Source organism: Callithrix jacchus, chromosome 6 (assembly GCF_049354715.1).
Source record: "Callithrix jacchus isolate 240 chromosome 6, calJac240_pri, whole genome shotgun sequence".
NCBI lineage: Eukaryota > Metazoa > Chordata > Mammalia > Primates > Cebidae > Callithrix > Callithrix jacchus.
In genome coordinates this window covers 91,453,768-91,471,094 of record NC_133507.1, presented here as the reverse complement: position 1 = coordinate 91,471,094, position 17,327 = coordinate 91,453,768, and the positions used below count along the sequence as shown (strand labels likewise).

At 36.8% G+C, this 17,327-nt stretch overlaps 1 pseudogene; it reads left to right on the top strand.

The window, feature by feature from the left end:
• The first annotated feature begins 822 nt into the window (after positions 1-822).
• Positions 823-1,896, top strand: LOC100389436 (transcriptional repressor protein YY1 pseudogene; annotated as a pseudogene).
• Positions 1,897-17,327: the final 15,431 nt, after the last annotated feature.

The window sequence follows — 17,327 nt, the reverse complement described above, 5'->3', positions numbered from 1 at the left end:
GCTTGTCTACATCTCTCTGTAGCAGCATTTGTTAGTGATCATAGTTATCAAAAAGTTATCTTTGTGTATACAGAAAGCTATGTCATTTCATCAGCTTAGTAGACCATAGAGCCTTCCACAAATAGCTTTGAGCCCCAAGGCCAGTCCAACTATTGGTTAATGCAAATAAGCATAGCAAATGTTTCTGCTCTGCCTCAGTAACCTCAATCCCATTTGAAATAGAGTTATGTATTATGGCATTACTAGGCAGACCCCTTCAAGCAAGGCAGGATCTGAATGCAGGTATAGAATGTTCAAATTGGTTTCTCTTTAAATAGAGATAGGTTTGGGTTTGCTGATCAAATCAATTAGAGTATTTTTCCCTAGTTCACTCTCAGAATGGGAAATTGCCTTTTGAAGCATTGGAGAAAAACAAGGATCCCAGACAAAGGTCCAACAAGTTTATGTATACACATGTGGGAAATCGACCTGGGGCCTATTTGTATGAAGAATATCTACTCATAGCTTGATCTACTTATCTATCTCAAAATTTTAATGATTTTATTGAAGTATAATTTATACACAGTAAAATGTACAGATTATGAGAACACTTAGATGACTTTTGACAAATGTGTATACTCATGTTATCAGCACCATATTTAAGATATACAGTACTTCCATCATCCCAAAATGTCTCTTGCATCCCTCTTTGCAGGAAGTTCCTATAACTCCAGCCATTGTTCTGAGACACTCTGATTACTTTTATCATAGCTTTGTTTTTAGTGTTCTAGATCTTTGTAAAAATTAAGCTTCCTTCTCCACAGCTGGCAACCTTCTTGCCTGCAACCTGCAGCTGAGGAGCCCAGGCCATGGGACACACTCTGAGCACAGATGGCTCAGAGATGCTGCCTGAGATCTTGGAGCTGCGCTAGATCAAGGTGGAAACTATCTCGGTGAAGACCATTGAGACGATGATGGCAGGCAAGGAGGAGGATAACGACAACAAAGATGGTAGCAGGGGTGGCCACAGGCAGGCCAGCCACCACCACTACCACCACCACCTACACCACCTGCCAAGGATCTGCTGCGGTCACTCCTCACAATGACCCTACCCAGGTGTACCACCACCAGGAGGTGATCCTAGAGCAGGCATACCAGGAGGCGGTGGGTGGTGGTGACTCGGATGGGGGACCAGATACCCTAGTGCCAGAACTGGCCAGCGATGACCACGATCACCTTGAACAGGCTCTGGTTACCATGGTGGAGGCTGACAAGGGTGGCTGTGACATTATCTCAGGCAATAAGCAGTGGAAGCAGAAGCAGGTGCAGATCAAGAACCTGGAGGGTGAGTTCTCTGTCACCATGTGGTCCTCGGGTAAAAACAAAAGATATTAGCCATAAAATAGTAGTTGAGAAACAGATCACTGGAGAGAACTCACCTCCTGATTATTCAGAGTATATGAGAGGAAAGAAACTTCCTCCTGGAGGAATACCTGGCATTGACCTCTCAGATCCCAAACAACTGCAGAATTCATCAGAATGAAGCCAAGACAAGTGTAAAAGATGATGCTCCATGAAAAATAGCTGGTGCTCGCCAAGGCTACACACAGATATTCAAGGATAACTGCCAGGAGAAAACATCTGCACACATATCATCCCAGAGTCCACTTTTGTGCAGAACGTAGCAGAGCTGTTGTTGAGAGCTCAAAACTAAGACCACATCAACTGGTTCACACTGGAGAGAAGCTGTTTTAATGTTCATTTGAAGACCATGGGAAATGCTTTTTACTGGACTTCAGTTTACACACACGTAAATTTTTAAAAGGCTTTAGAAGATGTTTTATCTTTCTCTGTAATCTTGTTTCAAAAACATGGTGTTTCTGTAAAGTCTATTCCCAACAGGAGGACAATTCATGAACTTCCAATCAACAGACAATTCTTTTTTAAAAAATCAAATTTAATGAAATTTCAAGTTCCAGGGTATATGTGCAAGATATGCAGGTATGTTACATAGGTAAATGTGTAACATGGTGGTTTATTGCATCTACCAACCAATCACCTAAGTATTAAGGCCAGCATGCATTAGCTATTTTTCCTGATGATCTTTCTCCTCCTGTCCCACACCACCCCTACAACTGACAGGACCCACTGTGTGTTGTTCCCCTCCCAATGTCCAGGTGTTCTCATTTTCATCTTCTACTTATAAATGAGAACATGCACTGTTTGATTTTCTGCTCCTGCATTAGTTTGCCAAGGATAATGGCTTTCAGCTCCAACCATGTCTCTGCAGAGGATATGGTTTCATTCCTCTATATGGCTGCATAGTGTGCCATGGCATATATATACTACATTTTCTTAATTCAGTCTATCATTGATGGGCATTTGTGTTTATTCCATGCCTTTGCTATTGTGAAATAGTGCTGCAATGAACATACTCATACATGTATCTTTATAATAGAACAGTTTGTATTCTGCTGGGTATATACCCAGTAATGGAATTACTAGGTCAAATGGTATTTCTGCCTCTATGTCTTCGAAGAATTGCCACACTGTCTTCCACAATGTTTGAACCAATTTACATTCCCACCAACAGTGTAAAAATGTTCCTTTTCCTTTCCAGTCTTACAAGTGTCTGTTTTTTTCTTGACTTTTTAAATAATTGCCATTCTGGTTGGCATGAGCTCGTATCTCATTGTAGTTTCCATTTGCATTTCTCTAATGATCAGTGATGTTGAGCTTTTTACATTTGTGTGTTGGTCACATAAATAAATGGCTTCTTTTGAGAAGTGTCTGTTCATATTCTTTTCCTACTTTTTTTTAATGAATATTATCTTGGAGTTTTGATGAAAATCAATTGATCCTATGTATGTGGCTCTAGTTCTAGAGTATATTCCATTCAGTCAATTTATTTATTTTTATCTGTATGCCTATATGACTCGTTTTAACTATTGTAGCTTTAGAATAAGTTTGAGAATAAGCTATTGTATCTCCATCAACTTTTTCCTGATTGTTTTAACTCTTTGAGTTTTTTTTTTAAATAAATTTGAATCAGCTGGACATTTTGTAGAAACATTTCTGTAGGATTTTTGTCTGGCATTGTTTCTGAGTTTATATAGCTACCTAGAGACAAATAAAATCTTAATATTGAGAGTTTCAATTCAATTATTTAGGTCTTCTTAAATTTCTTTCAATATCCTTGTAGCTTTAGCATATAGGTTCTATAGATTTTTATTAAAGTTATTTCTATGAATATTGTAATAGGATGCTGTCGCAAATAGTATTTAAATTTTGTGCAACTATAAATGGTATTTTAAAATTGTTTATTTTCTGGTTTCTACATGATTAGTATATAGAATCACAAATAATTTGTGGACTTTCAGCTTCTGATCTCTCTAGTTTTATTTATTAATTCTAATAATTTATTTGATAGATATTTTATGACTATGTAGTCAAACTATGTGCAAATAATGAAAGCTTTTGCTTCTTACTTTCCAATCTTCATGACTTTTTTCCTTGTCTGTTGCTCTGGTATAATGAACAGAAATGGTAAGAGCAGATATTCTTGCCTCACTCACTTGATCTTGGGGAGAAGAGTTCAATGTTTCAACATTATTATATTAGCTGTAGGTTTTTCATACATGCCCTTTATCAGGCTTGTTGAGTATTGTCACATATTTTTCTGCATCAGTCACATAACTTATACTTTTTCTAATCTTTTGTTAATGTAAAGAATCCCAACCATTAATTTTTGAATGTTAAAACAAAATTGCATCTTTGGATAAACTCTACTTGGTCATTATGAATTATCTTTTGTATGTATCATTGGATTTTATTTCTTAGTATTTTATTTAAAAATTCCTTTATCATGATTGTGCTCTGTAATTTTTTCTTGTAATATCTTTCTCAGGTTTTGGTATCAGGGTTATGCTGGTCTTATGAAATGAATCAGGAAGCGTTAATTATTTTTACACATTTAATAAAGCTTATCATTAAAGACATCTGGACCTTTAGTTTTCGATTTTTTTGTGGGAAAGTTTTATTGTGATTTCTTTAGCAGATAAGTATCTATTTTACTTTTTTATTTTCTTGTATGTCAATTTTACAAAGTGTATTTTGCAATAACTTTATCCAATACATAATGTTTCACATTCCTTGGATTAAAATTTTTCTGTAACATTTCATTGTTTTTTACTGTTTCTAAAATACATAATGATATGCCATCCTTTATTCTTTGGGTTGATAATATATGTTTCCTCTTTTAAAATCTTTTGGGTCATTTAATTAAACATATGCCCACTTTTTAATCCTTTTGAAATAATATTTGCTTTTTATTTCTGATGCTATATTTTCTGGTATATTAATTTCTGCTCTTCTATTTGTTACTTCTTTCTCTCTGCTTATTTTAATTTACACTTATTCAGCCTTCTTAAGTGGAAAATGTAGATGGTTGATTTCACATCTTTCTGTTTTTCTTTATTAAAAGTGATAGAATTTTACTTTCAGAACTGTTTTAGCCACATCCTACCCATTTCATCTTTTGTGTTATCGTTAGCTTCATTTTGGAATAATTCTAAACTCAATTTGATTTCTTCTTTGATCCACAGGCTATTTAAAAGAGGGTTATTTTCCATAATTTTGAGATTTTCTGTATATCTCAATGTTGCTGATTTTTAATTTAATTATATTGTGTAAGAGAACAAATATAATTTAAATAATTTCTCCCTTTTAAAATTTCCAGAGGCTTATGATACATACAGTATAGGGTATATTTTAGTGGATGTTCCATGTGATTTGTAAAGAATGTATATTTTGGTCTTGTTTGGATATAACATTTGATGAATATCAAATTGTGTTGATCTGGTTACTCAAATATTCTTAATAACTCATTCGGTATGTGTATGTGTCCTTATCATTTCAAGTTCTAAGAGATGTAAACACATCACTTCCCTGCTATCAATTTTTGCTTCATGTATTTAGAAGCTTTTTTATTATATGTATTTAAAATATACATTATGATTATTTTGACTCATCATTTTGAAATGACTCACTACTTGCCTTGAAGTTTAATTTGTCTGACATTATTACAGATTCATAGGATGTCTTATGGTTAGATTTTGTGCAGCATATTTTGTTCATTTTCTTTTACTTTACTTTTCTTCTCCAGCATGCTGTCAAAGTCTTTTTTAAGTCATTAGTAAAAATATGTAGGCCAGGAACAATGGCTCATGCCTGTAATCTTAGCACTGTGGGAAGCCGATTACTTGAGGTGTGTGGATTACTTGAGACCAGGAGTTCGAGACCAACCTGGCTAACATTGCAAAAACACTGTTTCTACTAAAAATACAAAAATTAGCCAGGCATGATGGTGCACACCTGTGGTCCCAGCTGCTCAGGAGGCTGAGGCATGAGAATTGGTTTGAATCCGGGAGGCGGAAGCTACAGTGAGCTGAGATTGTGCCACTGCACTCCAGCCTGGGTGACAGTGACTCTGTCTCAAAAGAAGTTTAACTGTAGTAAATGTCTTATTATTCCATCCTCATTTCTTCATTTACTTCCTCTGATTATTGACTTTTTCCCTCACATTCATACAATGCTAGATTAATGCCAAGGATTTATACCTTTGAGAAACAAAAATATTTATAGCTTTGAAAAACAAAAGATTTTATATGTTTTCATATATTTAGCTTTTGTGGTATTTTGTATTCCTTCCTGTAGATTCAATTTTCCATCTGCTGTAATTTTCCTTCGTCATGAAGAACCTGCTCAGCATGTCTTAAATGTTGCATTTGTGTGTATTCTGACTTAATAATTTTCTTCTTTTGATCTTTTAAGATGTTGTTTTATTATCTTCTTGCCTCTCTTGTCTATGATGGGAAATCATCACTCACTTATATAATTTATAATCTGTACTAGTCTGTTTTTTCTTTGGCTATTTTTGTGAGTTTTTTCTTTATCTTTGTTTAAAGCCATTTTACCATATTCTTAGTGCTGTGTATGTGTGTGTGTTTTCAATTTACCATGCTTGGTGTTTATTGGCTGTTTAAACCTCTGAATTGATATTCGTGATCAGTTTTAGAAAGTTTTTTTCATTATTTTATCTAATTTTTTTCATTATTTCTAAAATGCAATATTACATATTTGACTACTTAATACTGTTACACTTCAATAATTATTTTAAATATTTTTCTGTCTGTGCTTTAGTTTGAGTGATTTTTCCATCTTGTTTTGTGTCCAATATGCTCATAAACACATTCAGGAATACTTTATTTCTGGCATCAATTTTTTAGCGTCAGGATTCTATTTTGGTTTTCTTTTATAGTTTGGAAATATGTCCAAAATTTCTTTGCTCATTATACTTTTCATTTTGTATAAATCCCAGCACAAATTTATCAGTCATTTTTATGTTCTTATTTTATAATTCTTGCATCCAAACTTTGCCTCTATTTTTATTAACTGATTTTCCTCTTGAGTATTGGTCTAGAACACATTTTATTGCTTCTTCACATATTTTAGAATTTTTTTTATTAAAACCTGGACATTATGTATAAAGAAAAGTAAAGACTGAAGTGGACTATAAGTTGCAGGAGTGGAAGTCCATAAAACTTAGAAACTGAGAGACAGCGAACATACAAAACACAAGGCCGTTCACACTGAACCTGCACGTAGAAGGCCCATACAATTTTTAAAAGTCACGGTATTGAGACTTGTCTTCTTCTAGCTTAATGATTCCTAAAATTTCAGTTAAATAACAAATTTATCCTTATATTTTCACCTAAAGCAGTGTCTAATGAAGAAAGAATTAATTTTGAGTGAACTAAAAGTTGACATGAAGGACTTAATGAGTAGTTATCTATAGTCATGCATTGTGCAATGATGGGGATATGTTCTAAGAAATGCATTCAGGATAAATGAACCCTTCTAAGTTTGATATCTCAAATTAGTTGCCTATTTTTCCACATATGAAAAATGGAAGAACTGTATGCTATTGTGATTGTACTCCTCATTAGGCATGAACCAGAGATTTTTGGATTAAAATATACTACCATGAATTTATTGTGTCCCATGATTAGTGTAACTTGAGAAAAAAATGAATATAGATCCTGAAAAAAAGGGGCTAGATCTTCTTACTCTACCACACAGACATTGAAACTTTTTGTAGTGATTTGCTTCTTATTCTTGACAATATGATGATTAGAGCACATAATCATAAACTGTCAAGATGCATGTTCTGTTGATGGCAGGAAATGTTTGAATTATTTCTCTGGAAGGAAAATCAGGAAAAGAATGAACTGCTGCAGTTGCAAATGCCATCACTTATGGAGAGCCAGGGAAAAGTGTTCAAAGTGGTCATAAAGCCAGCATACCAATTAAATAAATATCTTGAGGTGAAGAAGTAAACTAAAAGACAGGGACGTATGAGAAGCAGGCCATGTGAACTTAGGAAACATTGGGCAAAGCAGTTCCATTATTTGTTTTCTCTTGCCTCAGTCTTAAACTTTAAAGAATTCAATTGTAAATTATCTTTTAGACTATTGAGATATAAAATTAATTACTAATGTAAAAATGTATATCTTTACCATATACAACATATTTTGAATTATGTAAACATTGTGGACTGCCTAAATAGAGCTAATTAACATATGTGTTATTTCAGATTGCATATTTTTTTGTGGTAGAAAACAAAATCTACTCTTAGCTATTTTTAAGAGTATAACACATTGTCGTTAACTATAATCACCACTTATTCCTCCTATCAAACTGAAATTTTATATACTTTGACCAACATCTCTCTGACTCACTCCCCATCCCCTACCCAGTCCCAGGTAATCACTTTACTCTCTGATGCTATGAGCTCAACTTAAAAAATTCTACATGTAAGTGAGATTATGTGGTATTTGTCTTTTTGTGTCTGGCTTATCGAGGTTAACATAAGGTCCTCCAAGTTTATCCATGTTGTTGCAAATGACAGAATTTCCTTCTTTTCTGAACACTGAATAGTGTTCTATTGTGTACATACACACTGCATTTTCTTTATCCATTCTTATGTAGAGAGACACTTATTTTGATTCCGTATCTTGGCTGTTGTAAATAATGCTTCACACTACTTACGAAATATCTGCTCTTTGAGCAGTTTTTCTATTACCAGTAGAAAAAGCTTCAGCTTATCCTTCCATACCTTCTTGCCTAGTGCCCGAGGCATAAATTCACAGGAAATGTACCAAGGTTTAAGAAGAAATTTTTCGTTTCTGTAAAATAGTTTTTGGTACTTATATAAAATGAATCAATGAACTACCTTTTTTTTTTTTTTTTTTTTTGAGACTGAGTCTTACTTTGTCGCCAGGCTGGAGTGCAGTGGTGCAATCTTGGCTCACTATAACCTCCACCTGGGTTCAAACAATTCTTCCACCTCAGCCTCCCGAGTAGCTGGGACCACAGGCGCGTGCCACCACACCCGGCTAATTTTTGTATTTTTAGTAGAAACGGGGTTTCACCATGGCCAGGATGGTCTCAATCTCTTGACCTCGTGATCCACCTGCCTTGGCCTCCCAAAATGAGAATTTACTCAACTCTGAGTCTACTATCTTTGCACTGTCCTCAAGTCTCTTAAACTGGACCTAACTCAGGATTCCCCTTTATGATGCCTTTGGTGGCCTTACTGAGATTAATATTGAATATTAAAATACCTTGCTCTGGATATCTGAGAAAGAAAATTCTGAAACTTCTTTATAAATAAAAATTACAAAATTTTATATAGATATTTTGCCTGCATTGTGCAGAGAATAAGAAGAGGTTAACAAAAAGGGCTGAAGTTTATTAATGAAGCTAAATGTGTTTGTGATGAAAGTCAACCATTCAGCGAGAATTGATGCTGGAAATAGAACTAGTGTGGAAGTGAGAGATAGAGCTGAAAATAATATTGTGACGTGTGCTACTACTTGTCATAATGTAATGGAGAGGACCCAGTGAGATAACCAGTTTAATAACCTGCTGAGAGAATGGACTATATTATAATTATACTAGAAAGAGAATCATATGCAGTTTTCTTTAGACTCCTTAAATCAGAAAAATTACCACCTCGGCTGGACATTTCCCCAAGGTCTATGAGTTTTTTCATTGCCTAATCAAAATCTCTCCTGCTGAAGTTTAGCGTAATATACCTTATACGTAAAATCAGAGCTACGGAGCCACAGTTTCTGGGTCCATATCCTGGTTCTTTCATTTATTAGCTGAGTGTTCCAGCTCTGCAATTTTTCTGTTTTATTTTTAATGGAATTTTAAGACAACATTAAATGTTTCGATTTTATTTTAATGGCATTTGAAAACAACTTTAAAGCTTGTTAAAAAAGCAGATTAATATATACATGTAAATTACTTGTAACTCTCCCTGGCATGTATACATATATAGAGGGCTTTGTCAGTCCTTATATTTTTATTGCACATTTTTTTTCCAGGTGAAAGAAATCAACATTTTATTCCCAAGTTCTCATATAATATCACCTTTAAGTAAACACTATCTTTTATTAAAAGGTCAAATCTTAACGAGTCTGAGGAGAATGGCTTCGTAATTCTTGGAGACTGTTTACTTTCCCTTGGTAGCAATTCCATTAAATGGAACATATGCCATCTCTTTGAGAGACAAGAGCTGAAAGAACGAACATCCTGTGGAATACAACACAAGGTTTTTGTTAAAAGTTAAATAAGAATCTCTCAAAGCAAATAGAATAGAAAGAAAGGGAGAAATTTATAAGAATTTGAAAATATAAAAGAAAGGTGAGACATTTTTGGAAGAGTAGGGAAAAAGACCAAGGGGTGTGTGTGTGTGTGTGTGTGTGTGTGTGCATATATTCAATCATTAGGTTGCTAGTTTATAACATTGTTTTTTCCCTTGAGAATAGTTTCCTAAATAGATAATGAATTTCCAGCATGGCTTCATTTTGTGGAGGATATTTATACACAGAGAAAAACTCTATTTCAGCTTTTGTTTTATTTGCTCAAAGTCTTATTCTCTGAAATCAGAATGCAGGATATTGGTGTGGCATTCCTGTGTTACAAATCCATCCTGGCCAGTGGGTTATAATTTCCTCTGTTCCATTTGCTCCGTGACTCCCTTGTGTCACAGGAAGGTAATGTTTGAAATGCATCACCTTGATGGTGCAGTCCATCACCCTGCAGCAAAACTTTTCACCCAAAGATAGACACTTAATTCATATGTTCTTTCCAATCAATTTAAAATTTCAAAAAAATCAAATATTGTTTTGCACAACACAGGTGATAGTCATGAACTTATTACCCCTCTCAAAGGCCATTTCTCTTGGCAGCTGCTTTACACTGAATAAAGATGAGGCTTCTTCGCTCTATCAATTGAGACTAACATCAGTGCAGCTGTGTCCTATTGAGGCTGAAAGAAGTAAAAATGAGATTAATTTTTCAGTGAGTTAGATCCATCTATAGAGAATATAGGGACAATTTGAGCCAGACAACTTTGTTTTAGACCTCTAAACTATTAACGAAGTTGCTTCCATCCTTAACTTTAATTTTGACTAAACTCAAAGGGTTAGACACTCTTTTTTTTCTTAATAGTGTTGGTGGTCTGTGTAGCACAGGGTAGTCAGCTCAGTTGATTTTTACTTAGTGCCAATTACATTTGGTCTAAGGCCATGAATCTCACCCTGGCAGTACATCAGAATCACCTGGGGAATAGGAAAGGTGTAAACAAACTCAGGAAACATTGTCAATGTGTTTATTTTTTTATATTCATACTTCTCTCTGAATGCATATTTATGTAATGACATATTCTTTTCTCAGAGCCAGATTTCTGCCGACACTGGAAATTAAAATAAAAGAGGACATATTTCTTGGTTTTAAGAAGCTTACAGTTGATTGACAGGGAAACTAATAAAAAGGCAATCTCAATGCATGGTTCTTCTTAAGTTATGTAAGAAATAAGGAGATCTTCTAGTCTGGTGGCACAAGACATAAATTTGGTGAGAAGGGAGGCTTACTGAAGGAAGTATCCACTGAACTGAGTACCGTAGAATGAAAAGAAGTGAGCAGGATGAAGTAGGGTGAAGAAAATTTCATAAACAAATCACACAGCTGGGGCATGAATAAGTCTCTTTCACATACTGAAACAAAACAGTTTGATTTTGCTAGAATACCAAGTACAAGGAGATGAGTAACAAGAGGTGAGACTGAAGAGGCAGGCAGGATTCAAGTTCCCATGTACCTTCCACACCAGACTTAGGAGGACAGATATGTCCTATAAGTGATCGAAAGCATGTGAAAGATTTTGGATTTTCACTTTAGATGGTTCCTTCATGCTTCTGACCACACCAAGGGAAACCAAACAAATGCAAATATATAAAGCAAATTGGATGATACAGACTAACGTATATCAGACATGGTAGACCCTGGTGGAAAAAAAGCACTTGCCATCAATCAGCAATCTAAATTAAGTACACAGCCACAATATAGGGCCTTATAAGCCAAAGAAGTGGCCAAGATGGTCAGTCCATTAAAGTTGACACAAAGGAAAAGTCACTTCTGGTTGAAGAGTTTAGAGATCGTATATTAGACTGTTTTCATGCTGCTGACAAAAGACATACCCAAGACTGGGCAGTTTACAAAAAGAAGAGGTTTAATTGGACTTACAGTTCCACGTGGCTGGGGAAGCCTCACAATCAAGGTGGAAGGCAAGGAGGAGCAAGTCACATCTTACATGGATGGCAGCAGGCAAAGAAAAAGCTTGTGTAGGGCAACTCCTGTTTTTAAAACCATCGGATCTTGTGAGACCCATTCACTATCATGAGAACAGCATGGGAAAGACCCACCCCATAATTTAGTCATCTCTTACTGGGTCCCTCTCATAGCACATGGGAATTATGGAAGCTACAAAATGAGATTTAGGTGGGACACAGTGCTAAACCATATCATTCTGCCCCATCTTCTCCCAAATATCATATCTTCATATTTCAAAACCAATCATGCCTTTCCAACAGTCCCCCAAAGTCTCAACTCATTTCAACATTAACTCAAAAGTCCATAGCCCAAAGTCTGTCCCTTCTGTCCATGAGCCTGTAAAATCAAAAGTAGGTTAGTTACTTCCTAGATACAATGGAAGTACAGGCATTGGGTAAATAAATCCATTCCAAATAGGAGAAATTGGCCAAAACAAAGGGGCTATAGGCCCCACCCAAGTCCAAAATCCACTGGGCCAGTAAAATCTTAAAGCTCCAAAATGATATCCTTTGACTCCATGTCTCACATCCAAGTCACACTGATGCAAGATTCAGGTTCCCATAGTCATGGGCAGCTCTGCTTTTGTGGCTTTGCAGGGTACAGCCTCCCTCCAGGCTGCTTTCATGGGCTGGCATTGAGTGTTTGTGTCTTTTCTGGGCAAACAATGCAAGCTGTCGGTGGATCTACCATTCTGGGTTCTGGAGGACAGTGGCTTTCTTCTTACAGCTCCACTAGGCAGTGCCCCAGTAAGGACTCTGTGTGGGGGCTCCCATCCCACATTTCCCTTCTGCACTGCCTTAGCAGAGGTTCTCCATAAGGACCTCACCCCTTTATCAATCTTCTGCCTGGGCATCCAGGCGTTTCCATCTTCTGAAATCTAGGCTGTTTTAAAACCTCAATTCTTGACTTCTGTGCACTTACAGGCTCAACACCACATCTTACATGGATGGCAGCAGGCAAAGAGAGAACTTGTGTAGGGCAATTCCCATTTTTAGAACCATCAGATCTTGTGAGACCTGTTTACTATGATGAGAACAGCTTGGGAAAGACCCACACCCTTAATTCAATAATCTCCCACTGGGTCCTTCTCACAACACTAGGAATTATGGGAGCTAAAAGATGAGATTTGGGTGAGGATACAGAGCCAAACCATATCAGATGGGCGATAGAGTACAGTAAAATTTTGATAAGCAGAATTCTAGAAAGAAGGAAAGAATGACATGAATGAACAACTACAAACGTGAGTTGTTGTGATTGACAAAATGGTCAGAACATGGAGATTCTTAATGTACTAGGAACTGAGAATGCTGTGAAGTTATGCAGAAGCCCAACCATAGCAGGTTTCTTGAATGCCAAACCCACAATTTGGAGATTTATAGAAAAATGTGACTCCGGGGAAGTTTCTAAGCAAGGGAGAAGCATTTTTAATATCTGGTACTGTGAAGTTTGACTTAGTATCAGAGTTCCTTATTGAATTAAAAAAGTACAGTTAATAATCTGAATTAGTATGGTAGGAAGCAGAAACAGAAGAAATCTAGGAGCAACGAGAATACCTACATGCCTACTTCTGATCTGTTGGCCAAAAGCATTTTTATCAAAGCCATTGTGTGATTCTGAACTGCATCTGGAATTGAAAGCAATGGCTTTGGTGATATCCTCAATACCCACAGTCATGAGGACTAAATTTTTCACTGGGAGGTGGAGCTAACTACAGCATGTGGAACATGAAGAAATTCAGTTATTAAGCCAGTGCTCCCCAACTTTTCTATTGTTAAAGCCTCTTAGATAATTTGTTTATAGGCCCCACTGAATTTACAAAATCAGATGCTCCAGGGGAGCATGTGTGCTGAAGCCCTGTCCTACTATCAGATAAGCTGGTGAACCTAGATCCAGGGAAAATGTTACTTTAAAGCATCAAAGTAGTTGATGAGCTATAAAGGCCTGTGTTGACATCATTTGCATAGCAATTTTTAAAGTATAATGGTCATTAGTTTTCCCAGGTCCTCAGAAGTTAGTCATAACCCAAATCTGACTATTTCCCATTCACTCCTCCACTATCACTCTATTTTGATCTACCACCGTCTTCTTCTAGGGCCTCTCTAATAGCATCCTAACTGGTCTGTTTCCATGCTTTCTTGGATGTAGTCTGTTTCCAACACAGGAGATGGAATAATCTTTTAAAAACAAATCTCAGATCATGCCATTCCCCATAGCCTTGCTCTACACCATCAGTGGTTTCTATTTATGCATTTTAAAAATCAAACTTCTTACTGTGGCCTCCAATGCCCCACAGGGGCTGTCCCCTGCCCATCTGTTTTGTTTCAGCTTCTACCACTCTACTTTGCTCATGCTGGCTTGTTTCCTGTTCCCTAAGCATCCAAAGCTTGTCAATCTCTTTGAGTTTGTCTCTCATTATTCTTCCTTCTAGGGACTATCTTTCTCCAGATATTCGCTGGACTTGTTCTACAATGTCATTTAGAAAGGCCCTCCTAACCCCAATATAGAAGAGCTTCTATGTACCAAAGTCATCTCTCCACACTCTAGTTTAACCCTTATCCTGATTTATTTCACCTGAAAAGTCCTATTGCTACATATGCATAAATATGTTCTCCTCTGTTTTCTGCACTAAAATGTATGTGCCTTAGGATTGTGCATTCTGTCTAGTTCACCATATTCCCCAATGCTGAGAATGCTGTCTAACATTTAGTTGATGCTCAGTAAGCATGTCTTGGATGGGTGGGTGAATTGAATGATGTACTCATAATGCAATAGGAGTTATATGCTTTTTGAATCAGTGCCTTTTTCTGTGCTACCATCTCTATAATTCAGCCTTTAATTGTCTGAACTACATACTCTGTAATCTATTCTCATATTTTTCATGCTTACACACCAGATGATCTGTTTTTGTGTATGTGATATTATTTATTTATGCAATATTTTATTACATACATTAGGAAAGATTTCTTTCCTTTTTTTTTTTTTTTTTTTTTTTTTTTTTGAGACAGAGTTTTGCTCCTGTTACCCAGGCTAGAGTGCAATGGCACAATCTCGGCTCACCGCAACCACTGCCTCCTGGGTTCAGGCAATTCTCCTGCCTCAGCCTCCTGAGTAGCTGAGATTACAGGCATGTGCCACCATGCCCAGCTATTTTTTTTGTATTTTTAGTAGAGACAGGGTTTCACCATGTTGACCAGGATGGTCTCGATCTCTTGACCTCGTGATCCACCCACCTCGGCCTCCCAAAGTGCTGGGATTACAGGCTTGAGCCACTGCACCCAGCCAGGGAAAATTTCTGTCAGGCACAATTGGGCTACAAAGAACAGTCCCATCTTTATTGATCTCTTGATACTTCTCTTTTCTCATACTTGATTTTACCCCGGGTGTTTAAGCATCCTACTCACATGCCTGAGGAGGGAGACCATCTCGTGAAGGCCAGGTCTCTGTCCAAGGGCTTTATCTAGGATCAGGTGGTCCTTGGTTTATCTGACCTTCCTTCTCATCTTTCTCTGTTAGAAGCAGTCTCCTGGACTGAGAGTCAGAGACAAGCTCTTAGAAAAAGTTGTTGCTTTTAGTGAAGGTGTATGTAGGTCCAGATTTGGGACATTACTAGTATTTAGAGGGCTTGGACTCTGTTAGCCCCAGAAAAGTCTGATGTCCAGGTAGGCAAGAGCTCCTATAAAATACACTATTTCATGTGACCAAATTTACATTCACCAGTTTGTTTTAAAGACATGATTTAGAGCAACATTGCTCCAGGCCATTGATTCAGCCTTTATTGTGTCTATCTCATTGGCATTAAGTCAGTCATAATTATTTAATCAGCTCTTTCATGGTCTGTTTATTTGAGACTTTCTAATTTCTAAATTTGCTTTACAGATTAAGCTAACCAATGGACAATTCCAAATGAGGTTTACCAGACTTAGAATCTCTTATAATCAGTGCTATCTCTAATTTATTTCACCTGTTGAAATTAAGGAATATAAAATTTGTTGTTATTGTGGCTATTTTATTTTTCTAATAGAACTTTATTTTATTTTTTTTAAATTTTTTATTGCATTTTAGGTTTTGGGGTACATGTGCAGAACATGCAAGACAGTTGCATAGGTACACACATGGCAGTGTGTTTTGCTTTCCTTCTCCCCTTCACCCACATTTGGCATTTCTCCCCAGGCTATCCCTCCCCACCTCCCCCTCCCACTGGCCCTCCCCTTTTCCCCCCAATAGACCCCAGTGTTTAGTACGCCCCTCCCTGTGTCCATGTGTTCTCATTTTTCATCACCAGCCTATGAGTGAGAATATGTAGTATTTCATTTTCTGTTCTTGTGTCAGTTTGCTGAGAATGATGTTCTCCAGATTCATCCATGTCCCTACAAACGACACAAACTCATCATTTCTGATTGCTGCATAGTATTCCATGGTGTATAGGTGTATTGTGGCTATTTTAAATATCCCACTAGCTATATGCTTTCTTTCTCATATTTGATTGCTATGTTCTCCCTAAAAAGAAATTCACCTGAATCATAGGTTGTGAACTCAGGATAAGATGGTAAGAATCATTAACCAGGTTCCATATGGATGACACAACTGTGTGTGCCAACAAAACTCTCATAAATACATGCACAGAGATCTATCAGCTGCATTTACACCTTTTCCAAGCAGCATACACATTACATTCTTCCTTTTATCTTTTCAGAGCAAGATAGGTCAGCAGTTGCCTCAGAGTCTAAATCAGTACTTTATTAAAAGAAATTGTTTTTCTTCTAGAAACATTGTTATACTGACAGCATGTTGAAAGGAGCCTAAGGCTGGGCTTCCACAGTTTAGCTCCATGCCCAGTGGCCCTGCCTGCCTCATGCTGACCTGCCTTCCAGGACATACTGAGGAAGTTTCCTGACTAGGAGCTTTAGTCCCCATGGCTTCTGCCTTATTTTCTAGGCAGGCAGGAACTGCTGCCTGTCTGGTAAGCTTTCTCGTGGAGGACTTGCCTGGAGGCAGTTCTGTCTAGTTATCTCCTTGCCTTTTGAAGCTACACTGCACACAGCTGCTTTTGCCTCATCTCAGCTCCTACCTGCCTGGAAGAGAATTTGCCTGCGAAGTCCTGACCAGGGGGCCTGAAGAGTTATTTATGTGGGATAGGAATCGCTCCACAGGAACCCAGAGAGTCGATTTGCACACCATGCTTTTCATCATTGAAGGAGACTTTTTTCTTTTGGTTCAGATGTCTAGAGCTAAAAGAGAAAAATATTTTCCTAGTTGAAGAAACATCCCTTTCCAAATTTGACAAGGGTAAGGCTCTTATGACAGGTAACTGGCATGAAAACTGGTAATACATGGTATTAAATAGCATAAAAATAAAAAAGCGACTGCTATACGTTAAAGTGGCTGTGAAGTTGAGTAATGAAATATTTAGGGGGAAAAGGTGGGTAAAATATATGTGGCTCTTAAAAATTGAGTAAATTTAAATTAATTCTGAGAGATTTTATATTTTCTAAGTTACTCATAGTCATTTAATTATATGACTTTTATCTAAATTTTAATATTCTAGAGGAAAGAGATCTAAATTCTTTGGGGCAAGTCACTGAAGTTGCTTGAAGGCTGATTTGCTTCCT